The sequence below is a fragment of the Oreochromis aureus genome, linkage group 11, assembly GCF_013358895.1.
Source record: "Oreochromis aureus strain Israel breed Guangdong linkage group 11, ZZ_aureus, whole genome shotgun sequence".
NCBI lineage: Eukaryota > Metazoa > Chordata > Actinopteri > Cichliformes > Cichlidae > Oreochromis > Oreochromis aureus.
Window position 1 is genome coordinate 32918738 of NC_052952.1, and position 21172 is coordinate 32939909.

Genomic DNA, 21172 nt, shown 5'->3' on the forward strand with positions numbered 1-21172 from the left:
CTATAGTTCAGATTCCTTGCTAGCGGCGTCTGTCTCTTCTTCATGGCTCCTTCCGTTCAAGGACATGATAGTAACATGCCATCAGATTTGTCAGATTGGCCAGATTACTCATTGAGACACATTGCAAAGCCAAGCAAGTCATCGCTCACCGTTTCCGTAGTGTAGTGGTTATCACGTTCGCCTCATCGCGAAAGGTCCCCGGTCCGAAACCGGGCGGAAACATGGATGTTTTGCTTCTTTGGTCACAAGGGAATTGATGTTCACTGTTTAGACAACTCTGCTTGTCCAGCATTTTCTCTGTTTTACTTGCGTCCCTATTGAGAAATAAGTCTCCTAGTTTTGTCTTCTGTAGGTTGTGTGCTAGCCAAGCAAAGGACATCAAAGAGCTTGTCAACCAGAAGCTCGGGGTCTTCAGTGGTGGCAACAGAATTAGAAGTGAGAAGAGTAGAAGGGGAATTGTTGACTTGAGTAAAGATGGCCAATGAAAGACATAGCGGACGCTGAAGTGGAAAGTGCAGCAGAAGAGCATGAGCCAGGTTTGGTGCGGCATGAAGACCACGCAGCGCAGATGAGATCAGTCAACAGAAGAGGAGTGGAATTGACTGGGCCACTAACTTGTTCTTTAAGTCCTTAGACTCTCATGCTAGCGTGTGCTAATGCTAATGTACCTGTGGAGCAAAGGGCAAGAAAGCCAAATGAGGTTCCACTGAGACTTGAACTCAGATCACTGGAGTCAAAGTCCAGAGTGCTCACCATTACACCATGGAACCCTGCTGACTGAAGAAAAAGTTGTCTGTCAAACACCCATAAAACTGTAGTTCCTGGTAAACTGATGGAGATTTTTACATGGCCGACAACAGTTTGCGTGTCATACCTACTGCGAATCCCAGCTTGACGTGACTCTGGCAGCGCCTCGCAGGTCCTCGTTAGTATAGTGGACAGTATCTCCGCCTGTCACGCGGAAGACCGGGGTTCGATTCCCCGACGGGAGTGAGCAGTCTCCTTCTCTGCTCTGCCTTTTACCTGGAATGACCACACACCCTTTAATCGCGACGCCACGTGCATTTCTTGCACGGAGTCCATCATTCAAAAAGACCCTGTGGAATTTCTCCCCACATCCTAGTCAATCTAATAATCTAGTCCTATAATGGGCTTGAAAAACATCAATTCCACCTGTGCGCTCACAAGTCAAAAATGTCTTCTAGGCAAGAGCTCCCATGAGAAGAGATGCTAGTCCAAGAGAACTCTGCTTGTCCAGCGTTTTCTCTGCTTTACTTGCGTCCCTATTGACAAATAAGTCTCTTGGCTTTGTCTTCTGTAGGTTGTGTGCCAGCCAGACAAAGAACATCAAAGAGCTTGTCAACAAGAAGATCAGCTCCCACGAGAAGAGATGCTGTCTCGAGATCACAATTTGGATTGTCAATATAACCATAACTGGGGAATGCTTGAAAAATTACACAAATGGGAGTTCCCGCTTCTCACTAGTGCTACATGATCTGTCATAACAGTCCTCAAATGTAAGAAGGCATCGAAATGCCCCTCTAATGAGGAGAGGGCACGCACGCTCCGTTTCCGTAGTGTAGTGGTTATCACGTTCGCCTAACACGCGAAAGGTCCCTGGTCCGAAACCAGGCGGAAACATGCTTCCTTGTTTCCCCATACAAAAGTGTCTGCCTGCAGGCATTGCTTTATCTTGTGGGGTTGTACTGCTGTTTGGGACACACAGGAGAGAAAGTACTCAAACCTTGTTCAGGGCTCTGACGTTTGTAACCTTTGGATGCTCATGTTGCTAAAAAGTTGTCTATAACCCAAATTTCAGAAAATTTCACACAAATCAACATGTCTAGAGTCACCATATTTACTGAAGATGCAGGCACAGACTAAGGTCTTGGAAATGAGTGGCTCTAGCTGGCCTGCACAGGACTTGGGCCTATTTTCAGCCAATGCACAACGCGATGAAACACATGGCCTCTTTAGGCAACATTTCTGCTGCTCGAGGTTCTGGGGTTCTTAGGGCAGCATATGTTGTGCTGCGCTTGCTTCAGAGAACTCCTAAATGTCAAAAGTTTAAGTGAGCCTAACATGGAGACTATAGTTCAGATTCCTTGCTAGCGAGCGTCTGTCTCTTCTTCATGGCTCCTTCCGTTCAAGGACATGATAGTAACATGCCATCAGATTTGTCAGATTGGCCAGATTACTCATTGAGACACATTGCAAAGCCAAGCAAGTCATCGCTCACCGTTTCCGTAGTGTAGTGGTTATCACGTTCGCCTCACTGCGAAAGGTCCCCGGTCCGAAACCGGCGGAAACATGGATGTTTTGCTTCTTTGGTCACAAGGGAATTGATGTTCACTGTTTAGACAACTCTGCTTGTCCAGCATTTTCTCTGTTTTACTTGCGTCCCTATTGAGAAATAAGTCTCCTAGTTTTGTCTTCTGTAGGTTGTGTGCTAGCCAAGCAAAGGACATCAAAGAGCTTGTCAACCAGAAGCTCGGGGTCTTCAGTGGTGGCAACAGAATTAGAAGTGAGAAGAGTAGAAGGGGAATTGTTGACTTGAGTAAAGATGGCCAATGAAAGACATAGCGGACGCTGAAGTGGAAAGTGCAGCAGAAGAGCATGAGCCAGGTTTGGTGCGGCATGAAGACCACGCGCAGATGAGATCAGTCAACAGAAGAGGAGTGGAATTGACTGGGCCACTAACTTGTTCTTTAAGTCCTTAGACTCTCATGCTAGCGTGTGCTAATGCTAATGTACCTGTGGAGCAAAGGGCAAGAAAGCCAAATGAGGTTCCACTGAGACTTGAACTCAGATCACTGGAGTCAAAGTCCAGAGTGCTCACCATTACACCATGGAACCCTGCTGACTGAAGAAAAAAAGTTGTCTGTCAAACACCCATAAAACTGTAGTTCCTGGTAAACTGATGGAGATTTTACATGGCCGACAACAGTTTGCGTGTCATACCTACTGCGAATCCCAGCTTGGCGTGACTCTGGCAGCGCCTCGCAGGTCCTCGTTAGTATAGTGGACAGTATCTCCGCCTGTCACGCGGAAGACCGGGGTTCGATTCCCGACGGGAGTGAGCAGTCTCCTTCTCTGCTCTGCCTTTTACCTGGAATGACCACACACCCTTTAATCGCACGCCACGTGCATTTCTTGCACGGAGTCCATCATTCAAAAAGACCCTGTGGAATTTCTCCCCACATCCTAGTCAATCTAATAATCTAGTCCTATAATGGGCTTGAAAAACATCAATTCCACCTGTGCGCTCACAAGTCAAAAAATGTCTTCTAGGCAAGAGCTCCCATGAGAAGAGATGCTAGTCCAAGAGAACTCTGCTTGTCCAGCGTTTTCTCTGCTTTACTTGCGTCCCTATTGACAAATAAGTCTCTTGGCTTTGTCTTCTGTAGGTTGTGTGCCAGCCAGACAAAGAACATCAAAGAGCTTGTCAACAAGAAGATCAGCTCCCACGAGAAGAGATGCTGTCTCGAGATCACAATTTGGATTGTCAATATAACCATAACTGGGGAATGCTTGAAAAATTACACAAATGGGAGTTCCCCGCTTCTCACTAGTGCTACATGATCTGTCATAACAGTCCTCAAATGTAAGAAGGCATCGAAATGCCCCTCTAATGAGGAGAGGGCACGCACGCTCCGTTTCCGTAGTGTAGTGGTTATCACGTTCGCCTAACACGCGAAAGGTCCCTGGTCCGAAACCAGGCGGAAACATGCTTCCTTGTTTCCCCATACAAAAGTGTCTGCCTGCAGGCATTGCTTTATCTTGTGGGGTTGTACTGCTGTTTGGGACACACAGGAGAGAAAGTACTCAAACCTTGTTCAGGGCTCTGACGTTTGTAACCTTTGGATGCTCATGTTGCTAAAAGTTGTCTATAACCCAAATTTCAGAAAATTTCACACAAATCAACATGTCTAGAGTCACCATATTTACTGAAGATGCAGGCACAGACTAAGGTCTTGAAATGAGTGGCTCTAGCTGGCCTGCACAGGACTTGGGCCTATTTTCAGCCAATGCACAACGCGATGAAACACATGGCCTCTTTAGGCAACATTTCTGCTGCTCGAGGTTCTGGGGTTCTTAGGGCAGCATATGTTGTGCTGCGCTTGCTTCAGAGAACTCCTAAATGTCAAAAGTTTAAGTGAGCCTAACATGGAGACTATAGTTCAGATTCCTTGCTAGCGAGCGTCTGTCTCTTCTTCATGGCTCCTTCCGTTCAAGGACATGATAGTAACATGCCATCAGATTTGTCAGATTGGCCAGATTACTCATTGAGACACATTGCAAAGCCAAGCAAGTCATCGCTCACCGTTTCCGTAGTGTAGTGGTTATCACGTTCGCCTCACCGCGAAAGGTCCCCGGTCCGAAACCGGGCGGAAACATGGATGTTTTGCTTCTTTGGTCACAAGGGAATTGATGTTCACTGTTTAGACAACTCTGCTTGTCCAGCATTTTCTCTGTTTTACTTGCGTCCCTATTGAGAAATAAGTCTCCTAGTTTTGTCTTCTGTAGGTTGTGTGCTAGCCAAGCAAAGGACATCAAAGAGCTTGTCAACCAGAAGCTCGGGGTCTTCAGTGGTGGCAACAGAATTAGAAGTGAGAAGAGTAGAAGGGGAATTGTTGACTTGAGTAAAGATGGCCAATGAAAGACATAGCGGGACGCTGAAGTGGAAAGTGCAGCAGAAGAGCATGAGCCAGGTTTGGTGCGGCATGAAGACCACGCGCAGATGAGATCAGTCAACAGAAGAGGAGTGGAATTGACTGGGCCACTAACTTGTTCTTTAAGTCCTTAGACTCTCATGCTAGTGTGCTAATGCTAATGCTAATGTACCTGTGGAGCAAAGGGCAAGAAAGCCAAATGAGGTTCCACTGAGACTTGAACTCAGATCACTGAGTCAAAGTCCAGAGTGCTCACCATTACACCATGGAACCCTGCTGACTGAAAAAAAAGTTGTCTGTCAAACACCCATAAAACTGTAGTTCCTGGTAAACTGATGGAGATTTTTACGTGGCCGACAACAGTTTGCGTGTCATACCTACTGCGAATCCCAGCTTGACGTGACTCTGGCAGCGCCTCGCAGGTCCTCGTTAGTATAGTGGACAGTATCTCCGCCTGTCACGCGGAAGACCGGGGTTCGATTCCCCGACGGGAGTGAGCAGTCTCCTTCTCTGCTCTGCCTTTTACCTGGAATGACCACACACCCTTTAATCGCGCGCTTCACGTGCATTTCTTGCACGGAGTCCATCATTCAAAAAGACCCTGTGGAATTTCTCCCCACATCCTAGTCAATCTAATAATCTAGTCCTATAATGGGCTTGAAAAACATCAATTCCACCTGTGCGCTCACAAGTCAAAAATGTCTTCTAGGCAAGAGCTCCCATGAGAAGAGATGCTAGTCCAAGAGAACTCTGCTTGTCCAGCGTTTTCTCTGCTTTACTTGCGTCCCTATTGACAAATAAGTCTCTTGGCTTTGTCTTCTGTAGGTTGTGTGCCAGCCAGACAAAGAACATCAAAGAGCTTGTCAACAAGAAGATCAGCTCCCACGAGAAGAGATGCTGTCTCGAGATCACAATTTGGATTGTCAATATAACCATAACTGGGGAATGCTTGAAAAATTACACAAATGGGAGTTCCCGCTTCTCACTAGTGCTACATGATCTGTCATAACAGTCCTCAAATGTAAGAAGGCATCGAAATGCCCCTCTAATGAGGAGAGGGCACATGCACGCTCCGTTTCCGTAGTGTAGTGGTTATCACGTTAGCCTAACACGCGAAAGGTCCCTGGTCGAAACCAGGCGGAAACATGCTTCCTTGTTTCCCCATACAAAAGTGTCTGCCTGCAGGCATTGCTTTATCTTGTGGGGTTGTACTGCTGTTTGGGACACACAGGAGAGAAAGTACTCAAACCTTGTTCAGGGCTCTGACGTTTGTAACCTTTGGATGCTCATGTTGCTAAAAAGTTGTCTATAACCCAAATTTCAGAAAATTTCACACAAATCAACATGTCTAGAGTCACCATATTTACTGAAGATGCAGGCACAGACTAAGGTCTTGAAATGAGTGGCTCTAGCTGGCCTGCACAGGACTTGGGCCTATTTTCAGCCAATGCACAACGCGATGAAACACATGGCCTCTTTAGGCAACATTTCTGCTGCTCGAGGTTCTGGGGTTCTTAGGGCAGCATATGTTGTGCTGCGCTTGCTTCAGAGAACTCCTAAATGTCAAAAGTTTAAGTGAGCCTAACATGGAGACTATAGTTCAGATTCCTTGCTAGCGGCGTCTGTCTCTTCTTCATGGCTCCTTCCGTTCAAGGACATGATAGTAACATGCCATCAGATTTGTCAGATTGGCCAGATTACTCATTGAGACACATTGCAAAGCCAAGCAAGTCATCGCTCACCGTTTCCGTAGTGTAGTGGTTATCACGTTCGCCTCACACGCGAAAGGTCCCCGGTCGAAACCGGGCGGAAACATGGATGTTTTGCTTCTTTGGTCACAAGGAATTGATGTTCACTGTTTAGACAACTCTGCTTGTCCAGCATTTTCTCTGTTTTACTTGCGTCCCTATTGAGAAATAAGTCTCCTAGTTTTGTCTTCTGTAGGTTGTGTGCTAGCCAAGCAAAGGACATCAAAGAGCTTGTCAACCAGAAGCTCGGGGTCTTCAGTGGTGGCAACAGAATTAGAAGTGAGAAGAGTAGAAGGGAATTGTTGACTTGAGTAAAGATGGCCAATGAAAGACATAGCGGGACGCTGAAGTGGAAAGTGCAGCAGAAGAGCATGAGCCAGGTTTGGTGCGGCATGAAGACCACAGCGCAGATGAGATCAGTCAACAGAAGAGGAGTGGAATTGACTGGGCCACTAACTTGTTCTTTAAGTCCTTAGACTCTCATGCTAGCGTGTGCTAATGCTAATGTACCTGTGGAGCAAAGGGCAAGAAAGCCAAATGAGGTTCCACTGAGACTTGAACTCAGATCACTGGAGTCAAAGTCCAGAGTGCTCACCATTACACCATGGAACCCTGCTGACTGAAGAAAAAGTTGTCTGTCAAACACCCATAAAACTGTAGTTCCTGGTAAACTGATGGAGATTTTTACGTGGCCGACAACAGTTTGCGTGTCATACCTACTGCGAATCCCAGCTTGACGTGACTCTGGCAGCGCCTCGCAGGTCCTCGTTAGTATAGTGGACAGTATCTCCGCCTGTCACGCGGAAGACCGGGGTTCGATTCCCCGACGGGAGTGAGCAGTCTCCTTCTCTGCTCTGCCTTTTACCTGGAATGACCACACACCCTTTAATCGCACGCTACGTGCATTTCTTGCACGGAGTCCATCATTCAAAAGACCCTGTGGAATTTCTCCCCACATCCTAGTCAATCTAATAATCTAGTCCTATAATGGGCTTGAAAAACATCAATTCCACCCAATAAGCTCACAAGTCAAAAATGTCTTCTAGGCAAGAGCTCCCATGAGAAGAGATGCTAGTCCAAGAGAACTCTGCTTGTCCAGCGTTTTCTCTGCTTTACTTGCGTCCCTATTGACAAATAAGTCTCTTGGCTTTGTCTTCTGTAGGTTGTGTGCCAGCCAGACAAAGAACATCAAAGAGCTTGTCAACAAGAAGATCAGCTCCCACGAGAAGAGATGCTGTCTCGAGATCACAATTTGGATTGTCAATATAACCATAACTGGGGAATGCTTGAAAAATTACACAAAATGGGAGTTCCCGCTTCTCACTAGTGCTACATGATCTGTCATAACAGTCCTCAAATGTAAGAAGGCATCGAAATGCCCCTCTAATGAGGAGAGAGGCACGCACGCTCCGTTTCCGTAGTGTAGTGGTTATCACGTTCGCCTAACACGCGAAAGGTCCCTGGTCCGAAACCAGGCGGAAACATGCTTCCTTGTTTCCCCATACAAAAGTGTCTGCCTGCAGGCATTGCTTTATCTTGTGGGGTTGTACTGCTGTTTGGGACACACAGGAGAGAAAGTACTCAAACCTTGTTCAGGGCTCTGACGTTTGTAACCTTTGGATGCTCATGTTGCTAAAAAGTTGTCTATAACCCAAATTTCAGAAAATTTCACACAAATCAACATGTCTAGAGTCACCATATTTACTGAAGATGCAGGCACAGACTAAGGTCTTGGAAATGAGTGGCTCTAGCTGGCCTGCACAGGACTTGGGCCTATTTTCAGCCAATGCACAACGCGATGAAACACATGGCCTCTTTAGGCAACATTTCTGCTGCTCGAGGTTCTGGGGTTCTTAGGGCAGCATATGTTGTGCTGCGCTTGCTTCAGAGAACTCCTAAATGTCAAAAGTTTAAGTGAGCCTAACATGGAGACTATAGTTCAGATTCCTTGCTAGCGAGCGTCTGTCTCTTCTTCATGGCTCCTTCCGTTCAAGGACATGATAGTAACATGCCATCAGATTTGTCAGATTGGCCAGATTACTCATTGAGACACATTGCAAAGCCAAGCAAGTCATCGCTCACCGTTTCCGTAGTGTAGTGGTTATCACGTTCGCCTCACCGCGAAAGGTCCCCGGTCCGAAACCGGCGGAAACATGGATGTTTTGCTTCTTTGGTCACAAGGGAATTGATGTTCACTGTTTAGACAACTCTGCTTGTCCAGCATTTTCTCTGTTTTACTTGCGTCCCTATTGAGAAATAAGTCTCCTAGTTTTGTCTTCTGTAGGTTGTGTGCTAGCCAAGCAAAGGACATCAAAGAGCTTGTCAACCAGAAGCTCGGGGTCTTCAGTGGTGGCAACAGAATTAGAAGTGAGAAGAGTAGAAGGGGAATTGTTGACTTGAGTAAAGATGGCCAATGAAAGACATAGCGGGGACGCTGAAGTGGAAAGTGCAGCAGAAGAGCATGAGCCAGGTTTGGTGCGGCATGAAGACCACGCGCAGATGAGATCAGTCAACAGAAGAGGAGTGGAATTGACTGGGCCACTAACTTGTTCTTTAAGTCCTTAGACTCTCATGCTAGCGTGTGCTAATGCTAATGTACCTGTGGAGCAAAGGGCAAGAAAGCCAAATGAGGTTCCACTGAGACTTGAACTCAGATCACTGGAGTCAAAGTCCAGAGTGCTCACCATTACACCATGGAACCCTGCTGACTGAAGAAAAAGTTGTCTGTCAAACACCCATAAAACTGTAGTTCCTGGTAAACTGATGGAGATTTTACGTGGCCGACAACAGTTTGCGTGTCATACCTACTGCGAATCCCAGCTTGGCGTGACTCTGGCAGCGCCCGCAGGTCCTCGTTAGTATAGTGGACAGTATCTCCGCCTGTCACGCAGCGGAAGACCGGGGTTCGATTCCCCGACGGGAGTGAGCAGTCTCCTTCTCTGCTCTGCCTTTTACCTGGAATGACCACACACCCTTTAATCGCATGCCACGCCACGTGCATTTCTTGCACGGAGTCCATCATTCAAAAAGACCCTGTGGAATTTCTCCCCACATCCTAGTCAATCTAATAATCTAGTCCTATAATGGGCTTGAAAAACATCAATTCCACCTGTGCGCTCACAAGTCAAAAATGTCTTCTAGGCAAGAGCTCCCATGAGAAGAGATGCTAGTCCAAGAGAACTCTGCTTGTCCAGCGTTTTCTCTGCTTTACTTGCGTCCCTATTGACAAATAAGTCTCTTGGCTTTGTCTTCTGTAGGTTGTGTGCCAGCCAGACAAAGAACATCAAAGAGCTTGTCAACAAGAAGATCAGCTCCCACGAGAAGAGATGCTGTCTCGAGATCACAATTTGGATTGTCAATATAACCATAACTGGGGAATGCTTGAAAAATTACACAAATGGGAGTTCCCGCTTCTCACTAGTGCTACATGATCTGTCATAACAGTCCTCAAATGTAAGAAGGCATCGAAATGCCCCTCTAATGAGGAGAGGGCACGCACGCTCCGTTTCCGTAGTGTAGTGGTTATCACGTTAGCCTAACACGCGAAAGGTCCCTGGTCCGAAACCAGGCGGAAACATGCTTCCTTGTTTCCCCATACAAAAGTGTCTGCCTGCAGGCATTGCTTTATCTTGTGGGGTTGTACTGCTGTTTGGGACACACAGGAGAGAAAGTACTCAAACCTTGTTCAGGGCTCTGACGTTTGTAACCTTTGGATGCTCATGTTGCTAAAAAGTTGTCTATAACCCAAATTTCAGAAAATTTCACACAAATCAACATGTCTAGAGTCACCATATTTACTGAAGATGCAGGCACAGACTAAGGTCTTGAAATGAGTGGCTCTAGCTGGCCTGCACAGGACTTGGGCCTATTTTCAGCCAATGCACAACGCGATGAAACACATGGCCTCTTTAGGCAACATTTCTGCTGCTCGAGGTTCTGGGGTTCTTAGGGCAGCATATGTTGTGCTGCGCTTGCTTCAGAGAACTCCTAAATGTCAAAAGTTTAAGTGAGCCTAACATGGAGACTATAGTTCAGATTCCTTGCTAGCGGCGTCTGTCTCTTCTTCATGGCTCCTTCCGTTCAAGGACATGATAGTAACATGCCATCAGATTTGTCAGATTGGCCAGATTACTCATTGAGACACATTGCAAAGCCAAGCAAGTCATCGCTCACCGTTTCCGTAGTGTAGTGGTTATCACGTTAGCCTCACACGCGAAAGGTCCCGGTCGAAACCGGGCGGAAACATGGATGTTTTGCTTCTTTGGTCACAAGGGAATTGATGTTCACTGTTTAGACAACTCTGCTTGTCCAGCATTTTCTCTGTTTTACTTGCGTCCCTATTGAGAAATAAGTCTCCTAGTTTTGTCTTCTGTAGGTTGTGTGCTAGCCAAGCAAAGGACATCAAAGAGCTTGTCAACCAGAAGCTCGGGGTCTTCAGTGGTGGCAACAGAATTAGAAGTGAGAAGAGTAGAAGGGGAATTGTTGACTTGAGTAAAGATGGCCAATGAAAGACATAGCGGGACGCTGAAGTGGAAAGTGCAGCAGAAGAGCATGAGCCAGGTTTGGTGCGGCATGAAGACCCGCAGCGCAGATGAGATCAGTCAACAGAAGAGGAGTGGAATTGACTGGGCCACTAACTTGTTCTTTAAGTCCTTAGACTCTCATGCTAGCGTGTGCTAATGCTAATGTACCTGTGGAGCAAAGGGCAAGAAAGCCAAATGAGGTTCCACTGAGACTTGAACTCAGATCACTGGAGTCAAAGTCCAGAGTGCTCACCATTACACCATGGAACCCTGCTGACTGAAGAAAAAAGTTGTCTGTCAAACACCCATAAAACTGTAGTTCCTGGTAAACTGATGGAGATTTTTACGTGGCCGACAACAGTTTGCGTGTCATACCTACTGCGAATCCCAGCTTGGCGTGACTCTGGCAGCGCTCGCAGGTCCTCGTTAGTATAGTGGACAGTATCTCCGCCTGTCACGCGGAAGACCGGGGTTCGATTCCCCGACGGGGAGTGAGCAGTCTCCTTCTCTGCTCTGCCTTTTACCTGGAATGACCACACACCCTTTAATCGCACGCTACGTGCATTTCTTGCACGGAGTCCATCATTCAAAAAGACCCTGTGGAATTTCTCCCCCACATCCTAGTCAATCTAATAATCTAGTCCTATAATGGGCTTGAAAAAACATCAATTCCACCTGTGCGCTCACAAGTCAAAAAAATGTCTTCTAGGCAAGAGCTCCCATGAGAAGAGATGCTAGTCCAAGAGAACTCTGCTTGTCCAGCGTTTTCTCTGCTTTACTTGCGTCCCTATTGACAAATAAGTCTCTTGGCTTTGTCTTCTGTAGGTTGTGTGCCAGCCAGACAAAGAACATCAAAGAGCTTGTCAACAAGAAGATCAGCTCCCACGAGAAGAGATGCTGTCTCGAGATCACAATTTGGATTGTCAATATAACCATAACTGGGGAATGCTTGAAAAATTACACAAATGGGAGTTCCCGCTTCTCACTAGTGCTACATGATCTGTCATAACAGTCCTCAAATGTAAGAAGGCATCGAAATGCCCCTCTAATGAGGAGAGACACGCACGCTCCGTTTCCGTAGTGTAGTGGTTATCACGTTCGCCTAACACGCGAAAGGTCCCTGGTCCGAAACCAGGCGGAAACATGCTTCCTTGTTTCCCCATACAAAAGTGTCTGCCTGCAGGCATTGCTTTATCTTGTGGGGTTGTACTGCTGTTTGGGACACACAGGAGAGAAAGTACTCAAACCTTGTTCAGGGCTCTGACGTTTGTAACCTTTGGATGCTCATGTTGCTAAAAAGTTGTCTATAACCCAAATTTCAGAAAATTTCACACAAATCAACATGTCTAGAGTCACCATATTTACTGAAGATGCAGGCACAGACTAAGGTCTTGAAATGAGTGGCTCTAGCTGGCCTGCACAGGACTTGGGCCTATTTTCAGCCAATGCACAACGCGATGAAACACATGGCCTCTTTAGGCAACATTTCTGCTGCTCGAGGTTCTGGGGTTCTTAGGGCAGCATATGTTGTGCTGCGCTTGCTTCAGAGAACTCCTAAATGTCAAAAGTTTAAGTGAGCCTAACATGGAGACTATAGTTCAGATTCCTTGCTAGCGGCGTCTGTCTCTTCTTCATGGCTCCTTCCGTTCAAGGACATGATAGTAACATGCCATCAGATTTGTCAGATTGGCCAGATTACTCATTGAGACACATTGCAAAGCCAAGCAAGTCATCGCTCACCGTTTCCGTAGTGTAGTGGTTATCACGTTAGCCTCACGCGAAAGGTCCCGGTCGAAACCGGGCGGAAACATGGATGTTTTGCTTCTTTGGTCACAAGGGAATTGATGTTCACTGTTTAGACAACTCTGCTTGTCCAGCATTTTCTCTGTTTTACTTGCGTCCCTATTGAGAAATAAGTCTCCTAGTTTTGTCTTCTGTAGGTTGTGTGCTAGCCAAGCAAAGGACATCAAAGAGCTTGTCAACCAGAAGCTCGGGGTCTTCAGTGGTGGCAACAGAATTAGAAGTGAGAAGAGTAGAAGGGAATTGTTGACTTGAGTAAAGATGGCCAATGAAAGACATAGCGGGACGCTGAAGTGGAAAGTGCAGCAGAAGAGCATGAGCCAGGTTTGGTGCGGCATGAAGACCATGCGCAGATGAGATCAGTCAACAGAAGAGGAGTGGAATTGACTGGGCCACTAACTTGTTCTTTAAGTCCTTAGACTCTCATGCTAGCGTGTGCTAATGCTAATGTACCTGTGGAGCAAAGGGCAAGAAAGCCAAATGAGGTTCCACTGAGACTTGAACTCAGATCACTGGAGTCAAAGTCCAGAGTGCTCACCATTACACCATGGAACCCTGCTGACTGAAGAAAAAGTTGTCTGTCAAACACCCATAAAACTGTAGTTCCTGGTAAACTGATGGAGATTTTTACGTGGCCGACAACAGTTTTGCGTGTCATACCTACTGCGAATCCCAGCTTGACGTGACTCTGGCAGCGCCTCGCAGGTCCTCGTTAGTATAGTGGACAGTATCTCCGCCTGTCACGCGGAAGACCGGGGTTCGATTCCCGATGGGGAGTGAGCAGTCTCCTTCTCTGCTCTGCCTTTTACCTGGAATGACCACACACCCTTTAATCGCACGCGCTCGTGCATTTCTTTGCACGGAGTCCATCATTCAAAAAGACCCTGTGGAATTTCTCCCCACATCCTAGTCAATCTAATAATCTAGTCCTATAATGGGCTTGAAAAACATCAATTCCACCTGTGCGCTCACAAGTCAAAAATGTCTTCTAGGCAAGAGCTCCCATGAGAAGAGATGCTAGTCCAAGAGAACTCTGCTTGTCCAGCGTTTTCTCTGCTTTACTTGCGTCCCTATTGACAAATAAGTCTCTTGGCTTTGTCTTCTGTAGGTTGTGTGCCAGCCAGACAAAGAACATCAAAGAGCTTGTCAACAAGAAGATCAGCTCCCACGAGAAGAGATGCTGTCTCGAGATCACAATTTGGATTGTCAATATAACCATAACTGGGGAATGCTTGAAAAATTACACAAATGGGAGTTCCCGCTTCTCACTAGTGCTACATGATCTGTCATAACAGTCCTCAAATGTAAGAAGGCATCGAAATGCCCCTCTAATGAGGAGAGGGCACGCACGCTCCGTTTCCGTAGTGTAGTGGTTATCACGTTCGCCTAACACGCGAAAGGTCCCTGGTCGAAACCAGGCGGAAACATGCTTCCTTGTTTCCCCATACAAAAGTGTCTGCCTGCAGGCATTGCTTTATCTTGTGGGGTTGTACTGCTGTTTGGGACACACAGGAGAGAAAGTACTCAAACCTTGTTCAGGGCTCTGACGTTTGTAACCTTTGGATGCTCATGTTGCTAAAGTTGTCTATAACCCAAATTTCAGAAAATTTCACACAAATCAACATGTCTAGAGTCACCATATTTACTGAAGATGCAGGCACAGACTAAGGTCTTGGAAATGAGTGGCTCTAGCTGGCCTGCACAGGACTTGGGCCTATTTTCAGCCAATGCACAACGCGATGAAACACATGGCCTCTTTAGGCAACATTTCTGCTGCTCGAGGTTCTGGGGTTCTTAGGGCAGCATATGTTGTGCTGCGCTTGCTTCAGAGAACTCCTAAATGTCAAAAGTTTAAGTGAGCCTAACATGGAGACTATAGTTCAGATTCCTTGCTAGCGAGCGTCTGTCTCTTCTTCATGGCTCCTTCCGTTCAAGGACATGATAGTAACATGCCATCAGATTTGTCAGATTGGCCAGATTACTCATTGAGACACATTGCAAAGCCAAGCAAGTCATCGCTCACCGTTTCCGTAGTGTAGTGGTTATCACGTTCGCCTCACACGCGAAAGGTCCCGGTCCGAAACCGGGCGGAAACATGGATGTTTTGCTTCTTTGGTCACAAGGGAATTGATGTTCACTGTTTAGACAACTCTGCTTGTCCAGCATTTTCTCTGTTTTACTTGCGTCCCTATTGAGAAATAAGTCTCCTAGTTTTGTCTTCTGTAGGTTGTGTGCTAGCCAAGCAAAGGACATCAAAGAGCTTGTCAACCAGAAGCTCGGGGTCTTCAGTGGTGGCAACAGAATTAGAAGTGAGAAGAGTAGAGAAGGGAATTGTTGACTTGAGTAAAGATGGCCAATGAAAGACATAGCGGGACGCTGAAGTGGAAAGTGCAGCAGAAGAGCATGAGCCAGGTTTGGTGCGGCATGAAGACCGCAGCGCAGATGAGATCAGTCAACAGAAGAGGAGTGGAATTGACTGGGCCACTAACTTGTTCTTTAAGTCCTTAGACTCTCATGCTAGCGTGTGCTAATGCTAATGTACCTGTGGAGCAAAGGGCAAGAAAGCCAAATGAGGTTCCACTGAGACTTGAACTCAGATCACTGGAGTCAAAGTCCAGAGTGCTCACCATTACACCATGGTGAGCACTCTGACAGAAAAAAAAAGTTGTCTGTCAAACACCCATAAAACTGTAGTTCCTGGTAAACTGATGGAGATTTTTACATGGCCGACAACAGTTTGCGTGTCATACCTACTACGAATCCCAGCTTGCGTGACTCTGGCAGCGCCCGCAGGTCCTCGTTAGTATAGTGGACAGTATCTCCGCCTGTCACGCGGAAGACCGGGTTCGATTCCCCGACGGGAGTGAGCAGTCTCCTTCTCTGCTCTGCCTTTTACCTGGAATGACCACACACCCTTTAATCGCACGCCACGTGCATTTCTTGCACGGAGTCCATCATTCAAAAAGACCCTGTGGAATTTCTCCCCACATCCTAGTCAATCTAATAATCTAGTCCTATAATGGGCTTGAAAAACATCAATTCCACCTGTGCGCTCACAAGTCAAAAATGTCTTCTAGGCAAGAGCTCCCATGAGAAGAGATGCTAGTCCAAGAGAACTCTGCTTGTCCAGCGTTTTCTCTGCTTTACTTGCGTCCCTATTGACAAATAAGTCTCTTGGCTTTGTCTTCTGTAGGTTGTGTGCTAGCCAGACAAAGAACATCAAAGAGCTTGTCAACAAGAAGATCAGCTCCCACGAGAAGAGATGCTGTCTCGAGATCACAATTTGGATTGTCAATATAACCATAACTGGGGAATGCTTGAAAAATTACACAAATGGGAGTTCCCGCTTCTCACTAGTGCTACATGATCTGTCATAACAGTCCTCAAATGTAAGAAGGCATCGAAATGCCCCTCTAATGAGGAGAGGGCACGCACGCTCCGTTTCCGTAGTGTAGTGGTTATCACGTTCGCCTAACACGCGAAAGGTCCCTGGTCCGAAACCAGGCGGAAACATGCTTCCTTGTTTCCCCATACAAAAGTGTCTGCCTGCAGGCATTGCTTTATCTTGTGGGGTTGTACTGCTGTTTGGGACACACAGGAGAGAAAGTACTCAAACCTTGTTCAGGGCTCTGGCGTTTGTAACCTTTGGATGCTCATGTTGCTAAAAGTTGTCTATAACCCAAATTTCAGAAAATTTCACACAAATCAACATGTCTAGAGTCACCATATTTACTGAAGATGCAGGCACAGACTAAGGTCTTGGAAATGAGTGGCTCTAGCTGGCCTGCACAGGACTTGGGCCTATTTTCAGCCAATGCTGTGTGATGAAACACATGGCCTCTTTAGGCAACATTTCTGCTGCTCGAGGTTCTGGGGTTCTTAGGGCAGCATATGTTGTGCTGCGCTTGCTTCAGAGAACTCCTAAATGTCAAAAGTTTAAGTGAGCCTAACATGGAGACTATAGTTCAGATTCCTTGCTAGCGGCGTCTGTCTCTTCTTCATGGCTCCTTCCGTTCAAGGACACGATAGTAACATGCCATCAGATTTGTCAGATTGGCCAGATTACTCATTGAGACACATTGCAAAGCCAAGCAAGTCATCGCTCACCGTTTCCGTAGTGTAGTGGTTATCACGTTAAGCCTCACGCGAAAGGTCCCGGTCCGAAACCGGCGGAAACATGGACGTTTTGCTTCTTTGGTCACAAGGGAATTGATGTTCACTGTTTAGACAACTCTGCTTGTCCAGCATTTTCTCTGTTTTACTTGCGTCCCTATTGAGAAATAAGTCTCCTAGTTTTGTCTTCTGTAGGTTGTGTGCTAGCCAAGCAAAGGACATCAAAGAGCTTGTCAACCAGAAGCTCGGGGTCTTCAGTGGTGGCAACAGAATTAGAAGTGAGAAGAGTAGAAGGGGAATTGTTGACTTGAGTAAAGATGGCCAATGAAAGACATAGCGGGACGCTGAAGTGGAAAGTGCAGCAGAAGAGCATGAGCCAGGTTTGGTGCGGCATGAAGACCACGCGCGCAGATGAGATCAGTCAACAGAAGAGAGTGGAATTGACTGGGCCACTAACTTGTTCTTTAAGTCCTTAGACTCTCATGCTAGCGTGTGCTAATGCTAATGTACCTGTGGAGCAAAGGGCAAGAAAGCCAAATGAGGTTCCACTGAGACTTGAACTCAGATCACTGGAGTCAAAGTCCAGAGTGCTCACCATTACACCATGGTGAGCACTCTGACAGAAAAAAAAGTTGTCTGTCAAACACCCATAAAACTGTAGTTCCTGGTAAACTGATGGAGATTTTACATGGCCGACAACAGTTTGCGTGTCATACCTACTGCGAATCCCAGCTTGAGCGTGACTCTGGCAGCGCCCGCAGGTCCTCGTTAGTATAGTGGACAGTATCTCCGCCTGTCACGCGGAAGACCGGGTTCGATTCCCCGACGGGAGTGAGCAGTCTCCTTCTCTGCTCTGCCTTTTACCTGGAATGACCACACACCCTTTAATCGCGCACTTACGTGCATTTCTTTGCACTGAGTCCATCATTCAAAAAGACCCTGTGGAATTTCTCCCCACATCCTAGTCAATCTAATAATCTAGTCCTATAATGGGCTTGAAAAACATCAATTCCACCTGTGCGCTCACAAGTCAAAAATGTCTTCTAGGCAAGAGCTCCCATGAGAAGAGATGCTAGTCCAAGAGAACTCTGCTTGTCCAGCGTTTTCTCTGCTTTACTTGCGTCCCTATTGACAAATAAGTCTCTTGGCTTTGTCTTCTGTAGGTTGTGTGCTAGCCAGACAAAGAACATCAAAGAGCTTGTCAACAAGAAGATCAGCTCCACGAGAAGAGATGCTGTCTCGAGATCACAATTTGGATTGTCAATATAACCATAACTGGGGAATGCTTGAAAAATTACACAAATGGGAGTTCCCGCTTCTCACTAGTGCTACATGATCTGTCATAACAGTCCTCAAATGTAAGAAGGCATCGAAATGCCCTCTAATGAGGAGAGGGCACGCATGCGCTCCGTTTCCGTAGTGTAGTGGTTATCACGTTCGCCTAACACGCGAAAGGTCCCTGGTCCGAAACCAGGCGGAAACATGCTTCCTTGTTTCCCCATACAAAAGTGTCTGCCTGCAGGCATTGCTTTATCTTGTGGGGTTGTACTGCTGTTTGGGACACACAGAGAGAAAGTACTCAAACCTTGTTCAGGGCTCTGACGTTTGTAACCTTTGGATGCTCATGTTGCTAAAAAGTTGTCTATAACCCAAATTTCAGAAAATTTCACACAAATCAACATGTCTAGAGTCACCATATTTACTGAAGATGCAGGCACAGACTAAGGTCTTGGAAATGAGTGGCTCTAGCTGGCCTGCACAGGACTTGGGCCTATTTTCAGCCAATGCACAACGCGATGAAACACATGGCCTCTTTAGGCAACATTTCTGCTGCTCGAGGTTCTGGGGTTCTTAGGGCAGCATATATGTTGTGCTGCGCTTGCTTCAGAGAACTCCTAAATGTCAAAAGTTTAAGTGAGCCTAACATGGAGACTATAGTTCAGATTCCTTGCTAGCGGCGTCTGTCTCTTCTTCATGGCTCCTTCCGTTCAAGGACATGATAGTAACATGCCATCAGATTTGTCAGATTGGCCAGATTACTCATTGAGACACATTGCAAAGCCAAGCAAGTCATCGCTCACCGTTTCCGTAGTGTAGTGGTTATCACGTTAGCCTCACACGCGAAAGGTCCCGGTCGAAACCGGGCGGAAACATGGATGTTTTGCTTCTTTGGTCACAAGGGAATTGATGTTCACTGTTTAGACAACTCTGCTTGTCCAGCATTTCTCTGTTTTACTTGCGTCCCTATTGAGAAATAAGTCTCCTAGTTTTGTCTTCTGTAGGTTGTGTGCTAGCCAAGCAAAGGACATCAAAGAGCTTGTCAACCAGAAGCTCGGGGTCTTCAGTGGTGGCAACAGAATTAGAAGTGAGAAGAGTAGAAGGGGAATTGTTGACTTGAGTAAAGATGGCCAATGAAAGACATAGCGGGGACGCTGAAGTGGAAAGTGCAGCAGAAGAGCATGAGCCAGGTTTGGTGCGGCATGAAGACCCGCAGCGCAGATGAGATCAGTCAACAGAAGAGGAGTGGAATTGACTGGGCCACTAACTTGTTCTTTAAGTCCTTAGACTCTCATGCTAGCGTGTGCTAATGCTAATGTACCTGTGGAGCAAAGGGCAAGAAAGCCAAATGAGGTTCCACTGAGACTTGAACTCAGATCACTGGAGTCAAAGTCCAGAGTGCTCACCATTACACCATGGAACCCTGCTGACTGACGAAAAAAGTTGTCTGTCAAACACCCATAAAACTGTAGTTCCTGGTAAACTGATGGAGATTTTACATGGCCGACAACAGTTTGCGTGTCATACCTACTGCGAATCCCAGCTTGGCGTGACTCTGGCAGCGCCTCGCAGGTCCTCGTTAGTATAGTGGACAGTATCTCCGCCTGTCACGCGGAGACCGGGTTCGATTCCCCGACGGGAGTGAGCAGTCTCCTTCTCTGCTCTGCCTTTTACCTGGAATGACCACACACCCTTTAATCGCACGCCTACGTGCATTTCTTGCACGGAGTCCATCATTCAAAAAGACCCTGTGGAATTTCTCCCCACATCCTAGTCAATCTAATAATCTAGTCCTATAATGGGCTTGAAAAACATCAATTCCACCTGTAGCGCTCACAAGTCAAAAATGTCTTCTAGGCAAGAGCTCCCATGAGAAGAGATGCTAGTCCAAGAGAACTCTGCTTGTCCAGCGTTTTCTCTGCTTTACTTGCGTCCCTATTGACAAATAAGTCTCTTGGCTTTGTCTTCTGTAGGTTGTGTGCTAGCCAGACAAAGAACATCAAAGAGCTTGTCAACAAGAAGATCAGCTCCCACGAGAAGAGATGCTGTCTCGAGATCACAATTTGGATTGTCAATATAACCATAACTGGGGAATGCTTGAAAAATTACACAAATGGGAGTTCCCGCTTCTCACTAGTGCTACATGATCTGTCATAACAGTCCTCAAATGTAAGAAGGCATCGAAATGCCCTCTAATGAGGAGAGAGACACGCGCTCCGTTTCCGTAGTGTAGTGGTTATCACGTTCGCCTAACACGCGAAAGGTCCCTGGTCCGAAACCAGGCGGAAACATGCTTCCTTGTTTCCCCATACAAAAGTGTCTGCCTGCAGGCATTGCTTTATCTTGTGGGGTTGTACTGCTGTTTGGGACACACAGGGAGAAAGTACTCAAACCTTGTTCAGGGCTCTGACGTTTGTAACCTTTGGATGCTCATGTTGCTAAAAAGTTGTCTATAACCCAAATTTCAGAAAATTTCACACAAATCAACATGTCTAGAGTCACCATATTTACTGAAGATGCAGGCACAGACTAAGGTCTTGGAAATGAGTGGCTCTAGCTGGCCTGCACAGGACTTGGGCCTATTTTCAGCCAATGCACAACGCGATGAAACACATGGCCTCTTTAGGCAACATTTCTGCTGCTCGAGGTTCTGGGGTTCTTAGGGCAGCATATGTTGTGCTGCGCTTGCTTCAGAGAACTCCTAAATGTCAAAAGTTTAAGTGAGCCTAACATGGAGACTATAGTTCAGATTCCTTGCTAGCGGCGTCTGTCTCTTCTTCATGGCTCCTTCCGTTCAAGGACATGATAGTAACATGCCATCAGATTTGTCAGATTGGCCAGATTACTCATTGAGACACATTGCAAAGCCAAGCAAGTCATCGCTCACCGTTTCCGTAGTGTAGTGGTTATCACGTTAAGCCTCACCGCGAAAGGTCCCGGTCCGAAAGCAGGCGGAAACATGGATGTTTTGCTTCTTTGGTCACAAGGGAATTGATGTTCACTGTTTAGACAACTCTGCTTGTCCAGCATTTTCTCT

The 21172-nt window shown here is 46.6% G+C and overlaps 19 non-coding genes across 19 annotated transcripts; 12 read left to right on the forward strand and 7 right to left on the reverse strand.

Moving 5' to 3' along the window:
- Window positions 1-698: 698 nt before the first annotated feature.
- trnaq-uug lies at window positions 699-770 on the reverse strand. The gene has a single exon. It is a non-coding gene; the product is annotated as a tRNA-Gln (tRNA).
- A 798-nt stretch (window positions 771-1568) lies between these two features.
- trnav-aac lies at window positions 1569-1641 on the forward strand. Its single transcript has one exon. It is a non-coding gene; the product is annotated as a tRNA-Val (tRNA).
- Window positions 1642-2784: 1143 nt separating this feature from the next.
- trnaq-uug lies at window positions 2785-2856 on the reverse strand. Its single transcript has one exon. It is a non-coding gene; the product is annotated as a tRNA-Gln (tRNA).
- A 799-nt stretch (window positions 2857-3655) lies between these two features.
- trnav-aac lies at window positions 3656-3728 on the forward strand. The gene has a single exon. It is a non-coding gene; the product is annotated as a tRNA-Val (tRNA).
- Window positions 3729-6416: 2688 nt separating this feature from the next.
- Window positions 6417-6488, forward strand: trnav-cac. The gene has a single exon. It is a non-coding gene; the product is annotated as a tRNA-Val (tRNA).
- Window positions 6489-6961: 473 nt separating this feature from the next.
- On the reverse strand, window positions 6962-7033 carry trnaq-uug. Its single transcript has one exon. It is a non-coding gene; the product is annotated as a tRNA-Gln (tRNA).
- Window positions 7034-7832: 799 nt separating this feature from the next.
- On the forward strand, window positions 7833-7905 carry trnav-aac. The gene has a single exon. It is a non-coding gene; the product is annotated as a tRNA-Val (tRNA).
- A 1145-nt stretch (window positions 7906-9050) lies between these two features.
- trnaq-uug lies at window positions 9051-9122 on the reverse strand. Its single transcript has one exon. It is a non-coding gene; the product is annotated as a tRNA-Gln (tRNA).
- Window positions 9123-9925: 803 nt separating this feature from the next.
- trnav-aac lies at window positions 9926-9998 on the forward strand. The gene has a single exon. It is a non-coding gene; the product is annotated as a tRNA-Val (tRNA).
- A 1144-nt stretch (window positions 9999-11142) lies between these two features.
- Window positions 11143-11214, reverse strand: trnaq-uug. Its single transcript has one exon. It is a non-coding gene; the product is annotated as a tRNA-Gln (tRNA).
- Window positions 11215-11364: 150 nt separating this feature from the next.
- Window positions 11365-11436, forward strand: trnad-guc. The gene has a single exon. It is a non-coding gene; the product is annotated as a tRNA-Asp (tRNA).
- Window positions 11437-12015: 579 nt separating this feature from the next.
- Window positions 12016-12088, forward strand: trnav-aac. The gene has a single exon. It is a non-coding gene; the product is annotated as a tRNA-Val (tRNA).
- A 1139-nt stretch (window positions 12089-13227) lies between these two features.
- Window positions 13228-13299, reverse strand: trnaq-uug. The gene has a single exon. It is a non-coding gene; the product is annotated as a tRNA-Gln (tRNA).
- Window positions 13300-14099: 800 nt separating this feature from the next.
- trnav-aac lies at window positions 14100-14171 on the forward strand. The gene has a single exon. It is a non-coding gene; the product is annotated as a tRNA-Val (tRNA).
- A 597-nt stretch (window positions 14172-14768) lies between these two features.
- trnav-cac lies at window positions 14769-14840 on the forward strand. Its single transcript has one exon. It is a non-coding gene; the product is annotated as a tRNA-Val (tRNA).
- Window positions 14841-16184: 1344 nt separating this feature from the next.
- On the forward strand, window positions 16185-16257 carry trnav-aac. The gene has a single exon. It is a non-coding gene; the product is annotated as a tRNA-Val (tRNA).
- A 2010-nt stretch (window positions 16258-18267) lies between these two features.
- Window positions 18268-18340, forward strand: trnav-aac. Its single transcript has one exon. It is a non-coding gene; the product is annotated as a tRNA-Val (tRNA).
- Window positions 18341-19486: 1146 nt separating this feature from the next.
- Window positions 19487-19558, reverse strand: trnaq-uug. The gene has a single exon. It is a non-coding gene; the product is annotated as a tRNA-Gln (tRNA).
- A 795-nt stretch (window positions 19559-20353) lies between these two features.
- On the forward strand, window positions 20354-20426 carry trnav-aac. Its single transcript has one exon. It is a non-coding gene; the product is annotated as a tRNA-Val (tRNA).
- The last annotated feature ends 746 nt before the right edge of the window (window positions 20427-21172 follow it).